This window comes from Tachypleus tridentatus, chromosome 4 (assembly GCF_004210375.1).
Source record: "Tachypleus tridentatus isolate NWPU-2018 chromosome 4, ASM421037v1, whole genome shotgun sequence".
In the NCBI taxonomy this organism is placed as follows: domain Eukaryota; kingdom Metazoa; phylum Arthropoda; class Merostomata; order Xiphosura; family Limulidae; genus Tachypleus; species Tachypleus tridentatus.
Window position 1 is genome coordinate 44,063,651 of NC_134828.1, and position 24,302 is coordinate 44,087,952.

The 24,302-nt window shown below is 33.7% G+C and overlaps 1 long non-coding RNA gene across 3 annotated transcripts in view; it reads left to right on the forward strand.

The window, feature by feature from the left end:
• The first annotated feature begins 2,362 nt into the window (after window positions 1–2,362).
• The window catches only part of LOC143248990 (uncharacterized), a 45,794-nt gene continuing 23,854 nt past the window's right edge, over window positions 2,363–24,302 (forward strand). Inside the window, exon 1 of one of the 3 annotated variants that reach the window (XR_013027325.1) lies at window positions 2,363–2,490. This is a non-coding gene — a long non-coding RNA (uncharacterized LOC143248990). Of the gene's footprint in view, window positions 2,511–24,302 lie in introns of all 3 variants that reach the window. The other 2 variants (XR_013027324.1, XR_013027323.1) reach the window with 2 other exon arrangements.

The following is a 24,302-nucleotide window of genomic DNA, read 5'->3' on the forward strand; positions in this document are numbered from 1 at the left end:
CCAGTTTGTACATCTACGAGTTGTTTACGTGATTCAACGTGAATCCGTACATTGCCTTGTCGTCACGTTATTTCGGTATTGATGGACAAAAAACTACAACGTCCAATGTAAAGAGTATTGTTATGTTTGTCGCTATGTGACATACATCGACAATTCGAAACAGCAAGTCTTGTGTATTATATTCAAGTGTGCTGGAACGTAAATTAATAATGATACTAAAATTGTTTGGATAAGTTACTATCAGTGGCACCGCCATTTTCTGATACTTAGGGCTTTAATGACATATTCGGTTTATATTCTTTTGTTAAACTGTGTAATTCTAGAATGTGACTATTAGAGGGTTTAAATTCATCCAGTAGTTTTGTAGGAAAGTTACTTGTTTTTGCAAGTTCATTCATAAGTAATCTCTTTAGCTTGGGTCTTAATTTTGGGACCACTAGTAAGCATTTGAAATTTATTCTCGTTTTCATATCTTTAAGAGCTAACTGTTCTTCAATATATAAGTTAAGCTTGGCCAAATGATTATTGTGGTTTGGTAAAACATTCATGACCCTTTTTTCTCATATCGACGATTTAGTTTTCAATATCTTTATTAGTGTAGGGAGACTGTCACTTGTTGGTATCAAAAGAATGTTTATTGAAACATTTTAGAAGCTACATGATTTGCTGCATCTGTAGTTGAACAAATTTTCCAAACGTAATTAATGTCTATATCAATGTTGGCTGTGGTAGAGATTGATATTTTTGGGTATATTACAGTTGTTTCTCTGTTATTCGTAGTAAGCAGAAATTTAGTTGTTTTGTTATTCTCATAGAACTGGTTCATTGAATAAAATTAACAGTGTGTTCAAGGGATGCTAACGTATTTAAACACACTTGGTTAGAAAGTTTAGTTGCTACTGCAAAAACCACGTCTTTTTGCTGCCCCTTCAGTGGCACAGCTGTATCTGCGGGCTTACAACGCTAGAAACCGAGTTTTAATACCCATTTTGGTAGGCAAAGCACAAATAGCCCATTATGTAGCTTTGTGCTTAACTTAACCAAACAAAATAACAAAGTCTTTCAGTTACCACTTTCGAAAGGAATAGATGTATTGACTGACAAAAGACACTCTCAAAATGGATATGTTCGTTTTCACAAAAAATATATATATACAACTAATCTGTGTTGCAATGGTTAATAGCATAGCTGTTTAACCCCATTTTGGAAACAATGGGATATGACAACTGACATCAACATACCAATATCAGCCATGATCTCTGGCTTAGACATATTTATGACGTGTTTGGACCATGGAACAATGGTCTTCCTTCTTTGATTAAACCTTTAGATTTTATAAATTATACAAAAAATACCATCAAATTCATTCTGAATCATTTGAATGACTAGAAGAGTATAGTTTTGTTTACAGTACCTTAATGATTGACAATGACAATAATATACAATCTATTCTGTTTCACAAACCATCTGAAAACCTCTTTTTCTTAACTTCAACTCCTATATCCTGAAACCTTTCATGAAAGATTCAATTATTAGAGAATTAAAAAAGAAAGTGTATTTCACTTGCAGTGAAATAAACACTACACACTTTGAAGTTTGTTTGTTTTGAATTTCGTACAAAGCTACATGAGGGTTATCTGCGCTAGCCGTCCCTAGTTTAAAACTAAAGAGAAGGCACCTAGTCATCACCACCCACCGCCAACTCTTCAGCTTTTCTTTTACCAACGAATAGTGGGATTGATCGTCACATTATAACGCCCCCACGGCTGAAAGGGAGAGTATGTTTGGTGTGACGGGTATTCGAACCCACAACCCTTAGAGTACGAGTCGAGTGCCTTAAACACCTGGCCGTGCCGGACCACACTCTGAAGTAAAATACCTCTTTTGAGCTACGAATATCCATCTTCTTTTACATCAAAGAAATTTTTAAGGAATATGAAATGCAAAAATTAATATCGCTCCTCCAGTACGAAAAATAAAGATAAATCAAGATGAAAGAAGACAGTTTTCTGAAGATAATGCACACAAAAGACGATTTTTACGATACTTCTAATTTACGAAACCATCTCCAAGAAAGTAAAATTATAATCTGGAAATCTGAACTCCCTATTAAAATGGTAAAATCCAGATACAACACTCAAAGGCCAGTTTTCAAAGTTTCAATACACTACCCTATTACGTAATAAAATAAACTATCTTACAAAAACGTGTTTGCAGTATAGAGATGAATATCTTGTCTTCAGTGTTGTTTACCAGCGTACATGTAATGACATTACATGTATACTGGAGAAACCAGAAAACTCCTACACAAAGATAGATCACACTGACACTCTTTATAAGCAAAAATGAAAGAAACATAGTCGAAGATCATTTACGGACACATAACTGACATTAATCCACCATTGGAAGTATACATCTTTACTGAAGTCATCAAGTACCCTGAAAGAAATTTGAAAAACGTTCTTCTTATCAAACAACTACGAACCATAGGTGAATAGAAACAAGGGATGGTATCTATAATTACAACTATTTTATTTCTTATTTTAACTTTGTTATTTCAGTGTGTAACCTAAGTAGAACTGTTGTCTTTACTACATGCAGCAGTTTATTATTTCAACAATACAATTCCTTTAACAACAGATTTGATACTTACTACGTCACATTCACGCTGTTTAAATGTGTTCAATAGATTATATTGGAATTTATTATTTAAACCAATTGCAGTTGTACTGTCAGTTACATTCTGTGTTCTAACTGAATAATTATGAAAAAGTTATAGAGTGAAACTACGAGTGTTCAGTTAAATAAAATAACATTTTGAAACAGCATATTCTATTTTTTTTTATAGCTATGGTTGTATTTATCGTTTATTTATTATTTCCTATTATTTCGTATAGTTTATCTATGATTTTTTCTTTTGTTTTGAATTTCGCGCAAAACTGCTCGAGGACTGCTAAATTAGCCGTCCCTAATTTAGCAGTGTAAGACTAGAGGGAAGGCAGCTAGTCTTTACCACCCACCGCCAACTCTTAGACTATTCTTTTACCAACAAATAGTGAGATTGACCGTCACATGTTTGGTATGACGGGGATTGAAACCCGCGACCTTCAGATTACGAATCGACTGCCTTAACCACCTGGCCATGCCGGGTCCTATGAATATTTAGTTGTATTAAACTGTTAAATCGCCTTCTAGCTAATCATTTTATTTTCACTAAATATGTTTGTATGATGGAACAGACACCAGCTTCCCTACAGATAGGGCCCGTTATGGCCATCTGATTAAGGCGATTGACTCGTAATCTGAAGCTCGCGGGTTCAAATCCCGTCACACCAAACGCACCTGCTCTTTCAGCCGTAGGGACGTTATAAAGTTACAGTCAATCCCACTATTCATTCGTAAAAAGAATAGCTCAAGAGTTGACGGTGGGTGGTGATGATTAGCTGCTTTCCCTCCAGTCTTACACTACTAAAACAGGGACGGCTAGAGCAGATATCCATAGTGTAGCTTTATGCAACATTCAAAAGAAAAGAAAAAAACAAACCCTAGTGGTAACAGACAAAATATTTTGTATGTACTCTCATGAATACTTTGGAATTAGTATTTTGTTGTGTTTTTGGTTCTTTTTTTAATATTTGTTATATATTGTTGATTAACATTAGTGGCAAGTCCTGGCTAGACACTCGTTTATCACTTTGTTTGTTTTTTGTTTTTTTGCGTAAAGCTACTTGAGGGCTATCTGCGATAGCCGTCCCTAATTTTGCAGTGCAAGACTAAAGGGAAGGCAGCTAGTCACCATCACACACCGCCAACTCTTGGGCTACTCTTTTTTCCAACGAATAGTGGGATTGACCGTAACTTTATAACGCCCCTACGGCTGAAAGGGCGAGCATGTTTGGTGTGACCGGTATTCGAATTCGCGACCCTCAGATTACGAGTCGAACGCATAACCCCTCTGGCCATGCCGGGCCGTCGTTTATTAACTGGGTTTTTGTAACTGTTGAATTTATTTCTAAGTGTTGTTACATTTGAAGCCTGATTTTAGCGGTGTGTTTACTTGAGAGCATTACATTTCCATTCAAACACGGGATACGAACAATGTCTCATCCTAATATTTGTATATAGTCTACCTTTTTTTTTTGTGAGGACATCTTGAAAGTTTGTTTATTTCACAGTGAAAACTTATTTATGACAGGAAAATTGCTTCAAAAGATGAACTAAAAACGCCCACAGAGAATGTATTGAGGCTTAGTTTACATGAAACCTTATAAATGGCAGCGAGCTCGACAGTTTTATGTTGTTAGTTATATTAATGGTGTCTGAATGTTTTCACTTACATTATTATAAAGAGTTTTGCACTTTTATCTAGTATCATTACAGGAGTAAATTACTTAGAAATTTATATTTTCATATAAATTCTATACATTCATAATTACAGATTTAGATCAATACGAAGTGATACTGTGTAGTAGGTTATTTATTTTAATAATGTTTCAAAGAAAAAACAAACCCTTGAAATTATTATTGTTAACTTTGTTTAACGTAAGCTGGGGTTTATTTGTGAGTCATTTTTATAAACGTAAATAAAATCACGACCTATGTCTCCAGAATGTAACAATATTAGCTCAATATCATTCAACTGGATTAGATTACTTGTGTAATATTGATAGCTCCTAACGAAGCTGTAATAGCGAAATACCGAACTAACAAAGTTATATTCTGGAGATATAAGTCATGATCATATTTACTTTTATAGAAAATTCTTGTAATGATTATCTGTTGTATAAAACGAGTCACATCTTTCTCATTATACGTACGTATATATATATAAGTTGTATTTATTAACTCTTTCCTGTACTATTATGTAGGGATGATACAAATACCATTTCTATATTTTCTTACTTTTTGAGCTTTTTGTTTAATCCTTAGCGATATTTTTGAGCGCTAGCAACACCAGTTGTGTTATGCACTGATAGCAGAATCAAACTAAAATTATTTTAGGCAAGATTAGAATAAAATTTATCTATAAGACCTTAGGAATTGCTAAACACGTTCATCAGAATGGTTTGAACTTTTGAATTCAAATATGTAATCAGATCTCAGATCGAGAGATATGAGCTAAAAGTATCTACTTCAAAAGTATGTACTTCCGGGAGTGTTTTTTGGCTGTTAGGTTTATTCGTTTGTTTTTAGAATATCGCGCAAAACTACACGAGAGCTATCTGCACTAGCTATCCATAATTTAACAGTGTAAGACTAGAGAGAAGACAGCTAGTCATCACCACACACCGCCAACTCTTGGGCTACTCTTTTTACCAACGAATAGTGGGATGGCTGTTAGGAGAGAAGCATGAGACTTCTGTTTTTGTATAGATACGGATAAAGTCTCAGCAGGTTTTAGAAAAAAAAAGGACAATATCTCATCCAAATGTATAATCTACCTTTTTATTTATTTTGTTATTACTATTTTGAAGACATCTTGAAAGTTTGTTTGTTTATTTGCTTCAAAGTGAGAACTTAATAATATCAGGAAAATTACTTCAAAAGAGTGTTTGTTTCCAAGTAAGAATTTAATTAGGCTGGTAATTTGATAATTATAGCTTGTATTTTTCAAGAAAAGAAATTACGCATTGTTTCAAAAAATTCGGCACTTTGTAGCATAAAATTGGCGCCTAATTAGAAAGAAATAATTCCATTTCAATATATTACCCCCGCTGGGACAGTGGTATGTCTTCGGATTTACAATACTAAAATCAGGGATTCGATTCCTCTCGGTAGACATAGTAGATAGAATGATGTGGCTTTGCTATATGAAAAATAGACAGACAGTCTATTTCAATAGAACAATTGTCAAACACATTTTTCAGTCGAATACAAGAGAACAAACATTTTCAAAAATGATTGAAAAATACAAAAGAGGTACTTAATTAATACGGAAAAAAATTTTGTTTGAACACGAAATAAAAAATATGACGATTCAATTCGTGCAAAGAAAAACTTAAACCAATTGCCCACAACTGAAACATCGTTTTAAACAACTTATTGAATATTTATAAAGATTAGAGAAATTTCGGTGGCCGACTTCATTTGATTATCACGTTCAAGTCTTATAGTCTGAACGTGGTATTCTAACCACAAGAGGAAAGCCAGTGTTTAGTAAACCTTATCAATATTCTCCCACTAATTACAAGTGCTACACTATCAAGTGGATGAAATGCTTGCTTCTTGATGGATTATTTGATATTTGAACCCTCCACTTTTTGGACTTCTCCAGTAGTTACTGTGAAGAAGAAGATTAATGGTTTTAGATTTTTGTGAACTATGGAAAGTTAAATCAAAGTCTCAGAAACTGACTGCCATCCATTTCCTCATATAAATGATATTTTGAATGCTTTGACAGGGAGAAACCTGTAGCAGTACATTAGACTTATCAAGTGGATACTGGCATAAAGGAGTGACATAAAATTGCTTTCATAACTGATAACAAACTTTATCAATTTAAAGTAATACCTTTTGGTCTTAAAACTGAACCTGCCATCTTCTGAAATTTAGGGATAAGGCTTTAATAGAAACAAATGAATGTTACAAGGCTTATATTGATGATATTATAGCGTTTTTCACCCACAGCTTAACAACACCTAATATATTTTAAATTGATATTTCCCCAAACTGCATGCAGCTAATCTTACAATAAATGTTTTTAAAAGCACATTTTCTAGCCAGAATCATCACATTTAGGATTTAAACTCTATTATGAGAGAATAAACACAAATGATTATAAAGATGAAAGCTGTTATAGTCTACCCAACTCCAAGAAACTGCAAAGAGTTAAGCACATTCTTGGATATGTGTATTCGCTACAATCAGCTCATTCCAAACTTAGCTACAACTGCTAAACCTTTATACCTATTATACCTATATTCTTTTTGTAAAGAATGTGTTTTGCATATTGATGCTTTAAATGATGATTTAGAAGCAGTTATGTTCCAGAAAAGCATCATAACATATGCTATTGGAACACTGCAGTCCGCAGAAAGAAACTATACTACTACATTTAGTAGGTCTAGCCGTAGTCCGGGTTGTAGAAATATTTAATATACACCTAAGATGGAGAAGAATTTACAAATATAATTGACCTTGCTGCCTCGAACTAGTTACAGACAGCTCTTAAGTTAATAGGTAGACTGACGCATTGGTCATTAAAATTACAAGACTTAAAGTTTGAAATACTGCAGAGAAATGGAAAAGAGAACCAATTACCCGATGTCCTATTTAGACATACTATCGACCTAACCCTGAAGGAACCTCATAATTGGATCACAGAAAGCAATCACCTAAATTTTTTGTCATTTTAAATGTTAACACTAGAGAAAAAGTTGTTACAGAACAGGCTAAAGACAACGAATATAAGCATTCATACTCGTATTTAAAAACTGGAGTGTCCCCAGATGATTCTACTATAATTCCAGAGACTGCAAGTATATCCAAGCACTATGCTTTGAATGGCAATGATATTTATCACATAAAAAGGGTTGTTAAGAATGGTAACCTCAAAACAGTTATTCCTAAAACATTGAAACTGGCGATGTTAATCAGATTGCATGATTGTCCTATTGCTGGTCATCAAAGAGTCCAAAAACAACAGACAAAGTATTTAGGCGTGGATATTGGTCTAGTATGAGAAAGAACATTATATATGTTGTGTGTTATAATGCCATGTTTGTGAAACCACTAAATCTGATCAAAATTTGTCTGTGGATTTTATGCAAAGCACTGAACTAATGGAACGTGGTGACATAATAGAAGTAGATATCATGGAAAATTATTCTGGGTTTAGTACAGAAAATTGCTATTTGTTAGATTGAGAAATTATTTCAGTAACTTGGTTGAACTGTGTCTTCTTAAGCAAGTAATTGTGAAGGTGACTGTGAGAAATTATTAATAAGTACTTGTATAGATATGGTATTCCAAAGACTCTTGTATCTGATAATACCTCATAATTTGTGCCTCATTTGATGGATGAAACTTGTAAAACTATGTGAATTAAACATATCTTAAAACTTCATATCATTCTCAGTCTAACAGTACTGAAATTAGAAGTATTGTTAGAATGATACCTTTTTATATTGAAAAACGTCTAATTATTTATGAGTCTACAGGTTGCAAAATAGCCAAACTCTAATTGGGTTGTGAGATCTTTCTTTATTGAGAGGGACTAGCGAAATACTCAACAGCACCTTAAACAATTGATGAATGAACAGCATAATTACAATATGTCATACAGAAGGTAAGATCCGACGTTGAAAAGGCTCAGAAGCAATATCGACAAGCCTACAAGCATAAGAGACACCCAGACACATTTAAAGTTGGTGGTTTTATATTATTAAGGAAATAAACTTTAACTTGTACAGTAAATCATTCTATTGCAATTCGTTCTGAGGCGTAATGGGCCTTTCAAAATTACAAAGTATGTTACTCCATTAGTGTATGTATTAAACGATCAGGTGCAGTATAAGATAATTTCATATTTTTATTATAAATATATATATCTCCAGTGACAATTCTATCGACAGCAAAAAAATATAACAATCGTTCTTATCAGTTGAAGCAAAACAGAAACGTCGATTACAGAAGGCTTGATAGCCCTTCTGGTCATGAACAGGAATCCCAAGGTAGGGAACAATCCATGTCAAAGAAACCCATTGAAAGAGAGCATCTGACGATGGTACCAGTAGATGGTACCAGTTGTTTTTTGATACCGAATCAAAGCTGAAAAGTTATAGCAGATCTAGCTGAAGAGTCAAAAACATGAATTGTATTTTTCTTGAACTTAAACTGTAAAGGATTCATGATGTGAGTAAAAAGAGGGAGTTTAAATTAAGGATATGAAAAGTGGGATATTTTATATAAAGTGATTAAAATCATCACTTCAGTTTTCAAGGGGGAATGTGTGTAAGATAGCATATTCTGTATAATTTTTATGATTAAGGTTGTGTTTATCGTTCATTTATTAATTCCTTCTATCATTTAGTTTATATGGGAATTTTCAGTTGCATTAAAACGCTAAGTCATATTCTAGTTAATCATTTTTATTCTGAGTAAATATGTATGATGAAACTAACGCCATCTTTCCTAATGGTGACAAACAGATACTATTAATATAGCAGAAGATTATGTAAAGTTATAATCACATAAGGTGTATTCTCGTGACATACTCAATGAATAAATATTCTTCCAGAAGCTTCACTAAGAGAGAGAGAGAGAGTCACGAGATAGTTCGTGAACGATACAGTTAGTGAATTCTTGCTGCTTATCATTCGATATTGTTATTAGTATTGAAATATATTTCTGTTCTGTTGCAGTTTTTTGGAATAAAGTTTCTTCTTTCTGGCTCTTTTTTTTTTCTGATCCCATTATCTGAAATGATATTTATATTTACGATATATTGTTCACTAACATTAGTGTTAAGTCATGGCCAGGTACGTATTTTGGTGTAATAAGATCGTTTACTGATAATATTAAAATATATTTTATACTCCAATGTGCACTACACAAATTAAACAGGGGTTGTTAATTTATATATTGAAATACTCTAAATAAACTAAGTTTCCAATATATCCTGAGTTGGTTATTTCTGAAACAACTGTTAACAAAGAAAGTATTCAATACCATGAATTATGATCATAATAGGTTTTTTTTTCTTCTGTACTGATCTACAGTGTTATGTACTTCTAGTAAGCTTACATTTAAAAACCGTTGCATTAAATGGGTTAAAAGTAGCATTTTAGTCATTGTTAACATTGCTAGGCTACCGTATTAGAATTATACCTAACGTTGAGTCACATCCTCTTTTGATCTTATTGACAATCTGGACTGAACATGGCATTGACTCAAGTTAGTGCTACAATATGACGTGTGGACTTCTTCTTTTTCGTTCTCCCAATAGTCTTTTTCAATCGAGTCAGTGTAGTTGGAAGTGGTTCTGTATCAGAAAAAAACAACAACTTCGTTGACGTTCATCGTATGGAGACCAATAATCAGGGCGTGGTGACTGAGTAGGTCCAAAAACGTGTTGGAAGTCTGTGGCATGACATTAGTAGTAAACAATGTATACTTTATTATTATCTTGAACGTACCCATTTCTATTTGGATAAATACGCAACATGTAGATATGAGTTACAGTAATAACAATTCATATAGTCTTTATAAGTTTACTTTTTCGCCACTGGAATTAGTAAACCTCCTCCGTATCACGAAACTATACTTTATGCCAGAGCGCTGTCTGCATTACTCAAACCACACAGGTAGGTATTAGTGCTTCAAGCAGTTTCCTAACCAGTAAACTCTTGCTCAGTAAGAAACAAAATTCGTGACTCTTTCGATAATGTCTTCTAGTCTTCAACTGCCCACTGTCCATCTCATCAGCCACTGGGGAGCTAGGTCGGTTAGTTGGGGACATAAGCAATTTGTGAATAAATCTCCAATTACCACTATCTATGTTATAATGTTCGACACATTGTTCTGATTGATGTAAATGGTTGGTAATGATTTCTACAGTTGGACAATTACAGCCTTTTTATTTCTGTACTTTATGCTAATATTCGCAGTTGTCTCTCTTATGCGATATTCTGTTTACTTTGATAAATAGATATTACGAATAACTTGAACAGACAATCAATTCCACTATCATTCTGTTTGAAGCTTCTGTTAATGATGCATGTTGTATAAAGTACAACAATTAATAATGCTCAGAACCGATACTTATTGTTTTTCAAGTCACACTCAATTTGGTTTTTGCATATACTGGATAAGGTTATAGTAAGTTTGTTACATTTTACATACAGAACAGATTGGTTTATCACACTGATATCCTCCAGTTCAACATAAAGAAAAATTTCTTCACACAACGATAAAAGTCCTTTGTATTCATTTTTTGTCATGGGCAATTCAAATAAAACATTTTGCAAAATGAAAGTCAACACACGTTGATTAGTGGTTGAAGGTTGAGGGTAATCAGTCATACACTTATAATTACAAAATTACTCCTCACAGCTTTTATTACGGTACCAGATAAAGGAACTGTAACGTAATGGCCAGAGTCGTTTTTTTTTTTTTTTCTTCTTCAGAGTAGCGTGTGTGTTGTACTAAATTCTCTACTGACATATCGACTGTTGAGCTATTTTCTTTTTTAGTTTCTAATAACATTTTATGCTTTGGACGCAACAGAAAGAAATGGGAAAAGCTCTACAAAGTAAGTTACTATATTGTTTAAGTTATGCTAGTTCTTTGTTGCCCCGTATGCCAATCACCAAGTTTTTGAAAAACAGTTAGTTGGTGCTTTTGTATGGCGGGAAATCCGTATCTTCACGAAACCCAATTCCTTCGAAATATTGTCTGCACCATGGCAGTTAAAAAACTTATTGTCTTTCATGCACATAACTTTACAATTAGATCACGGCGCTAACAGAATCCGTAAATAAAACAAAACAACAACATATTATTTTACTTCTAAATTCTCACCCTTTGAAGTTCATAAGAAAAAACAAAGTCGTACACGTTTCTGGCTTATCATACCTAATTATATCCTGATTAGACATGTATATCCTCGCACATCACACTAATGTGTATAGATATAGAAAGAGATTTCTGAAAATCTACTCGCTTTTTTCTTAGCACACAGTTCTAAGTAAATAGTTCATGATATAAATTTTGTTTGAGTTAACAGTATAGTAATGTAATTGAGACTCACAATCGTTTACATCTGCACACCCGTCGTGACAATCGCTACTGAATCTAGTGCCTTACGCCTCACGAATGTACATTTAAAGTGCTAATATGATTCTCTTTCCCACATTTGTAATTAGCCGTTTAGTAATAACGCATTTCTTATCAAAGTAACTGTCTGCACGTTTTGCACACGTTAGAAAGTTAATCGACAATCAAAATTTCAGGTAACCTAAAGCATCGCTAGAAATATTACACACGAGAAGCAAAGAACAGCTTAAGGAATTACACAATATAAAACTGGTCGTGAGATCCGGTTTAGTACAAAAGTTTAATGTATAAAAGTATATATTTTTTAGTATTTTCTTATCATATTGAAAATCACAGTATAAGGTTCCATAACAAGTAACTATGTTAACATTTCCATAATTGTAGTTTCTTTGCAGGTACATTATTTTACTATGTTAAGAATAATAAACGAAAACACCGTATTCACTGTAACGTTTCATAACTGTCTTTCAGTATATCAGTGAAGAATTTGATTTCAACAAAGGATTAATATTAATAGGTTGGTTTGTGTTTGCCCCCCGCTAGTACAGCGGTATGTCTTCGGATTTACAACGCTACAATCAGGGGTTCGATTCCCCTCGGTGGGCTGAGCAGATAGCCCGATGTGGCTTTGCTATAAGAAAACACACGCTTGTGTGTTTAAGTGTATTTTATTACAAGTTACAATTTTTTACGGTAAGATTTGATTTGTAGTTAGAACAAGTACAATGTTTCGATCACTGGAGCGATCATTCTAAATAGGCCTATTAGTACAAACGTTATAAAGTAAGCGTTTAACAAGTTTTAAGTGGTGAGTAGGTGTTAATTAATAATCATTCTTTTGGTATTTTAACACGTATATTACCTACTTGGTCTTAAAACATAAACTTTATTATTACCAAATATTTTGTATCTTTTGTAGAGTTTGTATGAAGTACAAAGGCACCCAATGGGATATCTGTGCTCTGTCCACAACGGGTATCGAAACCCGGTTTCTAGCGTTTTAAGCCCACAACACTTTCACTCTTCTTTGTTGGTAATGCTCAACAATATACCTCTCTGCTTAGCTTTTAACAAAACTATCTCTTCATTGTTCTTAGACCAACAATGGCGTTTGTGTTGAATACATAATGATTTGTTAAACTGTTTGTTTCGAAATTAAGCACAAAGCTACACAATAGGCTATCTGTGCTGCACCCACCAAGGGTATCCAAACTCGGTTTTTAATGGTGTAATTCCACAGACATACTGCTGTACCACTGAGTGGCAATTTATTAGAAAGTTAGTTTTTTATTCTATGTATTTTATAACTTCAGCGATATAAGATCAAAATAGTTTAATTAGTTTAATTTAGAAATATTTTATGCATTTGAGCCTAGGATACATTATTGCACACTATCTTTAGGAAAATAGTAATGTGAAAACGTATAAAAATGTTGTATTATGCAGTAATAATTAAAATGATATATTTTGTAAAATTTATTTTAGGACGCAAGCAAACATTGTCAGTGTTACGCATAAAGAAATACTATAAAACAAAAATGTGATTTTTAATGTGAATAACATTTTTCTTAGTTAATTTATAGCAATATTTATAGTTTTCTTTATACCAGTTATTTTTGACAACTTATACCCTTATAATGTAATAACGATAAATGATTTAACAATAACAAGTCATAGGTAACACAAACTAATTTAATTGATTCATTTGTGATTGATCGATGACATAAAACAATTAATAAAATGTATAATATCTTACGTGAATGCATCCATAGCAAGTTCCTGTCTTATTTGCGGATATTTGACGCTGTTTTTTCTATGTCGTTTTATTAAGATCTATAACGCTTGTATAAGACATGCGATTTCTCATAACCATGTAAAGCTTCAAATTAATATTTTGCATTGATTGGTGAAAGAACTGAGTACAAACGAGAGATACATACATTCAACTGTAGTTAACTGTATTTGCAGAATAAATATATATTTAGGTATGGCTTTCACTAATTTGTGTGTTGACTGATATATTAAATCAACACGGGATTAGACATTCACGTGATTCATTTATTTTATATAAAGTTTATTTGTTGTTTTTTGGTTGCGCGTAAAGCAACTTGAGGGCTATCTACGCCACGTATAAAAGGATATTATGATAAATATACCTTATTTTATTGAGTTAAAGTTATAACAAAGTAGTGCTGTGTATATAACTATAAATTTATTTTTCGCACCCGTGTAGTTTATTTAACAGAAACTAAAGACTGTACCAATAAAGTTTAGTTTGTCATGAATTTCCCGCAAAAGTACGAGAGGGCTATCTGCCCCTAATTTAGCAGTATAAGACTAAAGGGAAGGCAGCTAGCCATCACCACCCACCGCCAATTCTTGAGCTACTCTTTTACCAACGAATAGTGGGATTGAGCGTCACGTTATAGCGCCCCCACGGCTGAAAGGGCGAGCATATGTGGTGCGACAGGAATTCGAACCCGCGATCCTTGGATTACGAATCGAGTTCCTAAACCACCTGGTCATGCCGGGTCAGTAAAATTTAGAAATTTTAATGAGTTTTCTAAATAAATGTACGACATTTTGCTGGTTTATTATTACTATTTAACTTAATGTTTAGTAAGTGTTTTTGGATGTGATGTCTGATAAAATAACTTATTGTGTAATTTAAGTTTGAAACTAACGTGTTGATTTAATCTGTTGTCATTGTGCTATGTGGCCCGGCATGGCCAAGCGTGTGAAGGCGTTCGACTCGTAATCCGAGAGTCGCGGGTTCGAATCCCGGTCGCACCAAACATTTTCGCCCTTTCAGCCGTCGGGACGTTATAATGTGACGGTCAATCTCACTATTCGTTGGTAAACGAGTAGCCCAAGAGTTGGCAGTGGGTGGTGATGACTAGCTGCCTTCCCTCTAGTCTTACACTTCTAAATTAGGGACGGCTAGCGCAGATAGCCCTGGAGTAGATTTGCGCGAAATCAAAACAAACAAATTGTGCTATTTTTGTCGCTGATTTTGTAATATACGTAAAACTGTGTTTGTTACAATGGAACTGTATTGTCAATTGTGTCATTCTTTGTTCCTATATGTACCACTAATTATACACCACCTTCAGTAAGTTTCTATTTATAGATAGCTCTTTATCATGAGGAGATTTTGTTGTTGTTGTTAAATACAGATTATTAGCGCTTTTAAAATCATAACCTATGTTATTTACGACATCATAACTGAATATTAACGCAATAAAGAACATAACTATACTCAAATTACTTTTATTGTTTATAATGTATTGTTTCATCTTTTCAGTACTGCAGCAGTTATCGATATTTTCAGCCGTAGTTATTGTATTAACAGTCTTACGAATTTAGAACAGCATCATATCATGCTTAACTACATAGAGTCGCTTCTACTTTACTGTAATTGGTCATTCGTCTGTTGTGTCATAGTAGCTATCTTGAGGAAAGAATGAAATAAAATAAAGTAATGTCCTCTTCAGTAGTTTTAAATTATGCTACTGTAGCTGATTTCCATTTAGTCCCAGCGGTGTATAAGAACAGTGCAAAGTAAATTTCTGACCAACACCACTTTTAGAATAGTCAGGTGGAAACAGATAACCAACTAAAACGCGGAGCTTTAACTGACAAGTAATAAGTATCTAATAATTAATTAATAATTATACTTAGGTGAGCATATAGGTTTTATTGAATTAACGAAAAATGATTTGTCACCCTAATAATATATTTTATAGAAAACATTGTAGAAGCCAGACCGACGTATAGTAGTTGTACGTTAATTTACTGCATTGTTAGCGTAAAGTATTTCCCTGCATAATTTTCTACCCGTTACTGATGAAGTTAAATATATTTTTTAATTCTAAACAAAAATTTACAATTATTGTCTACAGAATTACTGTTAATTAATTGTTTTTTTTACGAATAACTGATAAAATGACAGTATATAAACAAACTTTTTATAAAACAAAAGATATCGTCCAATAAATGTGTAATTGACTGCATGTACGATTATTGTTAAAATAATTTTATACTGATTAATTTATTATCAAATGTTCTCATGTGTTTCAAAACAAATTCCATTCAGTATTTCCTTTTTATAATATTCGTTATAAAAATTATAAAATATTATTTTATACTCTGTATGTTACAACTATTAGTAAAGATGTCCATGCCCGATGTGGTATTTTTTTCGTTTGCTTCACAAGAAGGTAGGGACGGCATACATGTACGCCATTCGTTGGCATTAAAGTCAAAGGAAGAAACTTAGCTGTTAAACTCGCAAAATAGAGACAATATAGTTTTATAATTACGCTGGAGCATAGATAAAAACTGCAGTTTCATGATGACGAGATGTCAGAACGTTGAAAAGTTATTGTTACAGGCAAACAAACATGTAGACACAAGCCACTTTATAGTATATTTATTTATATTTTGAAAGTGACCAAATACTATTATATGTATGTCACAAACGTTCGCAAAATTTATTAGGTTGTTACTTTGGTATTATCAGATGTCTTACTTTAACTACGAATGCTTCCTGAAGCTATATGTGAGATAGTTCAGCAGCGGTTAAGACTATGTTGTTAAATTATTAGTCTCACTACATAGTGCGGACCCAAGTCGTTCAATGGATTTGCACTCTGAATGCATAGTCCAATGGTTTCGAATTTAACACTAGCCTACAACTTATTTTATCATTTTCACGTACGCGATTTAAGCTGCACTTTATTGCAGGCTTTATGTGCGAGATCGATAAATCTTGGTCTATCAGAAAGAATTTTACGTGGTCAGATAAATTCAGGTAGAAGTAATTTTATTTAACGAAATTACGCGTAAATTATCGGTACATAAAATAGTGTACATAGTATGAGACACATTACTGTATGACATGGTTTTACCAGCTGATACAAAGAAACTCGCAAAATATGAAGAATGAAACCGGTTCTTTAAAGAAAAAAGTAGCTACAAGATATTTATAGGAATCTATAAAGTGAACTGAAATTAAATTATTGTGAAGTAAAAGTAAACTTCTAATGAAGATAAACCTAGCTGTATATGCAGGAACGTCTGAATGGGTGTTCACAAAGTAATAAGCACATGGTTTTGAACGAACTATGCATGCGTATTTTAGACCTAAATACGTCGAGAAATCCCGTAAAAATTCTATTTTGTATGTTGTTCATTTTTTAGGAAATTAAATCCGGCTAAGTGTTGTTTGTGTGAAATAATTTTCAGACAAAATACTAAAGTTAACGTCAAAGTCAGTTGTCACATATGACAATGCCATTGTATCATTATGTTCCATAAAGTTCAGTGTAAAATATGTTCACATAATTGTAAAATATTTAATAATAACTTTACTGTAACACAGTTTTATGTCAGAGAACAATATTCAATAATAACGTTACTGTAACACAATTTTATTCAGAGAACATTCTTTAATAATAACTTTATTGTAACACAATGTTACGTCAGGGAACAATCTTTGATAATACCTTTACTGTAACACCATTTTATGTCAAAGAACAATATTTAATAATAACTTTATCGCAACATCATTTCATGTTAGAGAACAATCTTTAACAATATCTTTATTGTAGTGCCATTTTATTCAGAGAACAATCTTTAATAATAACTTTACTGTAACACCATTTTATGTCAGAGAACAACCTTTAGTAATAACTTTACTGCAACACCATTTTATGTCAGAGAACAATCTTTAACAATAACTTAAGTGTAGAGTTAAATCTTTAGTTCAAAGATCTTCACCGGAGGGACAGAAACTTTAATATAATCTTCAGTTTAAGAAGCCTTTGTATGAGACCACAATTTTTAATAGTGATTTGTTTTACTTTAAGTTTAAAGATGCACAATGATCTATCTGTTCTTTGCTTTGACCATCCCAGGTATCGAAACCCATGAATAATGATAACAGTACAAGCCATCTTGATATAATAATAATCAGTCCCGTAAGTAGAATATTTGAAAGAAGGGTTCTCATTTGTGAGATCAAAATCAACACATAGTAATGCTAATGAGGTCTGGAGTCGTGTACCCTCCTCCTAGAAACCTACGTAAATAATCCGGTCTGCAAAATCTTACAGTAGCAATACGGCTTCGGTATTCCAAGTACAAAGTGTCAACAGACGCCACTGCGTGCAACTATTTCTAGTCACAAAATGGTAATATTTCATCAGAAGAATGTAGACTATGTAGATAATGTTGAATACCATAAGCAGCTGTGCTATAACTATATAAGCATACTTTTTTGCACCATAAAAATGGGGGTTTCGGCTGAGCTCCCTCGACCTCTCCCTGTATAGATAGGTGCATGGTAATGTGTTCAATTATAGCTTCTTTATACTAATGGGTTGCATAAGAGAGCAGGCTTTAATAACTTTAGTTTAATAAGACTTTGTAAAAGAGAACATGCTACCCCCACGGCTGATAGGGCGAGCATGTTTAGTGTGACGGGGATTCGAACTCGCGACTCGTAATGTGAGGGTCGCAGGTTCGAATTCCCGTCACACCAAACATGTTGGTCCTTTCAGTCGTGGGGATGTTATAATGTGACGGTCAATCCCACTATTCGTTGGTATAAGAGTGGCCCAAGAGTTGGCGGTGGGTGGTGATGACTAGCTGCCTTCCCTCTAGTCTTACACTGCTAAATTAGGGACGGCTAGCGCAGATAGCTCTCGTGTAGCTTTGCGCGACATTCAAAACAAACAAACAAACAAACACATTACGAGTTGAGCACTTTAACCACCTGGAGAAGTCGAACTCTTCACATAAGAGTAAGAATGTTCAACAATAATAATATAGAACATGAGATCCTCAGTTAATAAACTAATATTATATAATATCGTCAGTTTATAAAGATTAGAAAGGAGTCTACAAAAACACTACAATCTTTAACGACAATTCCAGTGTAGAAAAGTTTTCACATATAAGAACGTGATATAAAAGTGAAAAGCTTTCATGGTAGCATAAGATTATAAAGTCGTCACATATAACAATAAACTTTAATAATAATTTCCGTGTAAGAAGCATTCACTATAACAGAGCAAGTTCGATAAGAGCTTCAATCAAAGAAGGTATCGTATAAGAGTACACGTCGTTAATAATAACTAGAATGACAGGCCTTCCGTAAAAAAAACAACAAAATTTCATAATAAATTCAATGTAAGAATTCTTCATACAAATGGACAAATAAACCTAAACTGAAGTGAACTAAAATTTTGTTTTCTGGACTATAGTTGTGTTTTAATTATTTATGAACACACTTATTAACATTCTATTCAATTTAATAGTTTTTCACCTAAGAAAAACAGAAACAGTAAATCTGTTCAAAAGGTCGATTATTATTTTCGCTGTTGTTTTATTTTCTAAGAAATTATATCCCTCTCTCTTTTACATAATTAGTCCCGTTAGACTATGATTTATTCCAGACTTTTATATTATTTCATAATAATCAGGATAAATTTGAAAAAACAAAAACCAAAACTTTATTTGTTGTTACCTTGACTGTGCATGGCATTTGATACAAGTTCTTTAGATATGTTTTAATATTTTCGTGCAAATAGAGCTTTCATACTCTGGAGAAAAAACAACAACATAATTTTGTTTAGTGCAAGGATAAAAGAAAATAATTAAAACTATTTTTTCTCGAAGTAACAGAACAAAAAAATATTATTTTGTGCATGAAGCGCCGCAGGTCAAAGTGTAAAAAGAAATGAAGATGTATTAGGCCTTTTCGGTATACCAATAGGACGCCAGATACTTTTTCCCGCCTATCACACAAAGAAGTCCTGTAGTAACCGAATGGGCGGAGTAGACAAAATTCCAGTTGCTTTGTAGGGTAGAGTAAGCTACAAAATGTGTCATAAAAATTAATTGATTTTTTTGCCCCATGGGGAACACTAATCTAAGTGTACAAACTGTAGAAAATTCTTCTAGCGTAAATGACCTTCGCTATAGTTCCTCGAGAACTCTGTGTCCAGGTTACATAAAGAGTCACTCATGTTCCTACGATTGCCGCCTTATTACTTAATCACCTGATTGGGCAAATATGTAGTTTATCTTCACACTCATGGTGTGAGACAGTTGTATTAACTTGCTAACGAGATCACGAAGTTGTACCTTAAAAACTGGAAGTAAATGGTTATATAGAGCCCTCTCGCGGAACGCTTTTATAAAGAGATGATTAATAATGATTGTACACGCAAAATATTACAACACATTAAATATTATTCGGACTGGAAGATTGGCTAATTTTTCTGTAATGAGTATTTCAAACTGTATAAAATGAACTTCAATACTTGCACTGATCGTTAATCGCATAGGTTTTAATTTAAAAATCCAAGAACGAACAATTTAGATTTAGAAGCGACTTCAAGGATCACAATCCCTCCCCCCTTCCGCCAGTGATTTAGCGGTAAGTCTGAAGGCTTATAACGCTAAAATAACACTAATAGCCCATTTTGTAGCTTTTTGCTTTAACAGCAACAAAAAATCAAAGTAACAGTCGAGTTTCTAAAAGTAAACTAATTAAACACAAGATTAGTCAGGATTGTTTGTGCTGGTAATTATTTGAATACTTTATTCCATCAAGAAATAAAAGTGCCGTCTTTAAAACATGCTTTCTGAACATTAACTTGTGAATAACGTAATGTTATTAATTTGATCACGGTACATTGTGTGATGGAAATCCAAGTTTCACCTTGTCATATGAACATTATATTTTCAAAATAAACACAAGTGGTAATGTGGTTTTAATCTATCCATCATATAATTACGGAATGATATATATGTTTTCCACACACACTAGTCGTGGGTTCGAATTTCCATCACACCAAATATGCTCACCCTTTCAGCCGTGGGAGCGTTATAATGTGACGGTCACTCCCACTATTCGTTGGTAAAAGAGTAGCCCAAGAGTTGGCAGTGAGTAGTGATAACTAGCTGCCTTCCCTCTAGTCTTACACTGCTAAATTAAGGAAGGCTAGCGCAGATAGCCCTCGTGTAGCTTTGCGCGAAATTCAAAACAAACCAAACCGTATACAAAAGCGCACTCGTGGCCCAGCTGTATATCTCCAGATTTACAAAGCTGTGGCCCGGTGTAGCTAGGTGGTTGGGGCATTTGACTTTTAATCTGAGGGTCGCGGGTTCGAATCCCCTTCACACCAAACATGCTTGCCCTTTCAGCCGTTGGAAGGTCATAAAATTACGGTCAATCCCACTATTCGTTGGTAAAGTAGTAGCCCAACAGTTGCCAGTGTGTGATAATGACTAACCACCTTTCCTCTAGTCTTACACTGTTAAATTACAGACAGTTAGCGCAGAAAGGCTTCGTATAGCTTTGCGCGAAATTAAAACAAACAAACATACAACATAGAAACCGGGTTTCGACACCCATGGTGGGCATAGCACAGATAGCTCATTGTTTTGTTTTATGCTTAAATATACTTGCACAATGAACGGATGTGATTTTAATCCATTCACTCATATATTTACTGGCCGATATACATGTTTTCCGTAAGTAGTAAACATTGATATGACTTTAATTCATCTTCCAAGATAATTACTAAACAATGGACAGTGTAAAAATATTATAATTTATAAAGCTAAAGTGTATGCATACACAAGTACACAAACACACACACACATATATTTGTTTGTTGTTTAAAGTTAAACACAAGGCTATCCAATGGGCTATCCATACTATGCCCACAAGTGGTATTGAAACCGGTTTCTAGCTTTATAAGCCCGCAAACATACCGTTGTTCCACTGGAGGGGTGCACACACTTGCATATATATGTGGGTATTAGTGTATGCGTGTACGTGCTTGTGTTGGAGAAAAAATATCACTTAACAGAAGTGATTGGTAAGTTATCAGAATGTATGTTTATAAGTAAAAAGACACACTAGAGACAGTACTGGAAAATTAGAAGTTAAAGTTTCGTTATTAAACACAATAAGAAAATTATTACTGGAAATATTTTGTGCCAAACACGACAACCTCTCTGAGGCTTCTAAAGCTAAAAACCGATAGGTTGGTTATAAAGGTCTACTCGAAAGAAGGAAATGATTGACTATCGAAAAGAGGTCTGATACTGCCTGATGTTTAGGGCGATCGACCCGCAATTTGAGGGTTACGGGTCCGAAATCCCGTCCCACCAAACATTCTGGCTCTTATAACGTCATGGTCAATCCCACTAGTCGTTGGTAAGAGTAACAGCCCAAGAGCCGACAGTGGGTACTGATAGCGGTGTAAGTTCGAAAACTTCATAACTGAACACAGATTTATAAGCAAATTCACAAAACCAACGAAATGGGACTACAGCTCCAGCATGAATAGAAACCAAGCAAACTAACGTATCAACGTCTGTATTTTGTTCGTAATCTATGTTATTTAAAGCTTTCTACATGTTTTTAAATCTATTGCCATATATTCATTTGTGTATATGGTGGTAAATACATAAACGTTGCTGTAAGTTTGGTTAATTGTAAACTTATTGTAGTAGTCTATGTGTGGTAATACCACAGTATAAAACTTGGTATAGAATAATAAATAACGTGAAAACAGTAACGTGTGCCACTCAAGGCAAGTAGTTACTTAAAGTGAATGAATGAAAACATTGATACAATCTGAGGAAGGCTACACCTTCAGGTAGACAATCAAAAAGGAGCTCACGTGGCAATTAAAGGATATCATGTCATAATAGTGGATATTAATATATAACAACTTATATCTTAATCGTTTTGTTTTTAGTGCATTAAGTAAACAATGTTAAGAAACGCTAATTAATTGCCATCGTCAACAGCAGTGTTATCACCAAGGCAAATAAATACCACGAGAAAAAGTAGATACAAAAAGTAGAAAAAGTGGCATTTCAAGTTCATTCAAAACTCGAGCACAGTAAAGCTTTCAGTACTTATATAAAGCCACATCAACAAGTCTTTCACTATCTACTATAAAATTACTTTACAATAAAATGATAGGGCATAATTTTGGTAGTTAATATTACATTAAATAAATATTGCCCAAAATAGTCGAGTAATAATTGGTCTTTCTTATTCTAGTTACACCACGTCCCAGTTACTTTTATTAAATTACATCAATAGTTTAACTTTGTATAAAACAAGTGCTATGTAACTAGTCGGCCCGACATGGCCAGGTGGTTAAGGCACTTGACTCGTAATCCGAGGGTAGTGAGTTCGAATCCTCGTCACACCAAATATGTTCGCCCTTTCAGCCGTGGGGGGTTATAAGTGACGGTCAATGCTATTATTCGTTGATAAAAGAGTAGCCCAAGGGTTGGCGGTGGGTGGTGATTACTAGCTGCCTTCCCTCTAGTCTTACACTGTTAAATTAGGGACGGCTAGCGAAGACAATCCTCGTGTAGCTTTGTGCGAAAATCAAAAACAAACAAACAGATAATTAGTCGTGTAAACTGACATACACGTTGCATTGATGTTTATAAAAGTAGGAAAAAAGTAGTACATTCTTCATTACAGTTTGAATAACACCCTTACGTTTGTTTCTCTTTAAGCGCATAGATACATAATGGACTATTTGTGCTGTGCTCTCCACGGGTATCAAAATAACCCCCCCTTCACTGTGCAAGAAAATAAAGCATAATCATTTGGTCTTTTCCATGATGCTGAGAGAAGTAATTTGACTACGTTAAATTTACAAGAAGTCTCAATGACTACAAGTCAGAATGACTACAAGCTTTATATAAATAGGTAGTAGGATCGCCTTTTGACATTATTGATTAAAATCAACCGGAAGACTTCAGCTTCTCAACAAAGCAAACAGTTTAGAGCAACTATACTACTAATCGTCATAAATAAAGCAGTAACCGTTGTGTCAAATGACAAATACATAGCTCCTTTATCTAATCACTACAAAAAGGATAGTCTTCAGTGACGTCAAGATAATATGGACTTGTGAAAAGATATATAATTGAATGTCTTACTCATAAATGAATTACATTTCACAATTTATCCTGACAATAGACGCATAAACATTTGGAGAGTTGCCTGGACATATTCGGACCCAATTCTATAGTGAATGACCAATATGTGGCAAACTGATTTGGACAAAGAAAACAATAATGATAGCCTCACTGACCTTTACGTGCTGTTTTATGACACAATAAATGGCATACAATATAGGAATGAAGTTTAAGAACCATACCATTGTTGTCACATAACGTATAATAGGCCTGTTGGTCTATCAGGTTGCCCTATTCAGTGAACTGAAAACAAAAGAGAAAATAAAAATTAATCACCAATAACCTGCTTTTATCATTAAAATATTTATAAATTCTTCCCTTAAATTAATTTTATCTTTCGCATCTGAATGCAGTTTATTCCAAAACCTAAACATTGAGATATAAAAAGAAAACCGTCATACCTGACCAAGTTGTATATTTGTGTCTTATACTCTTACCATTCTCACCATTAACCACCATAAAGAGTTATGCGTCAAGGCGATAATTTTCTTCAA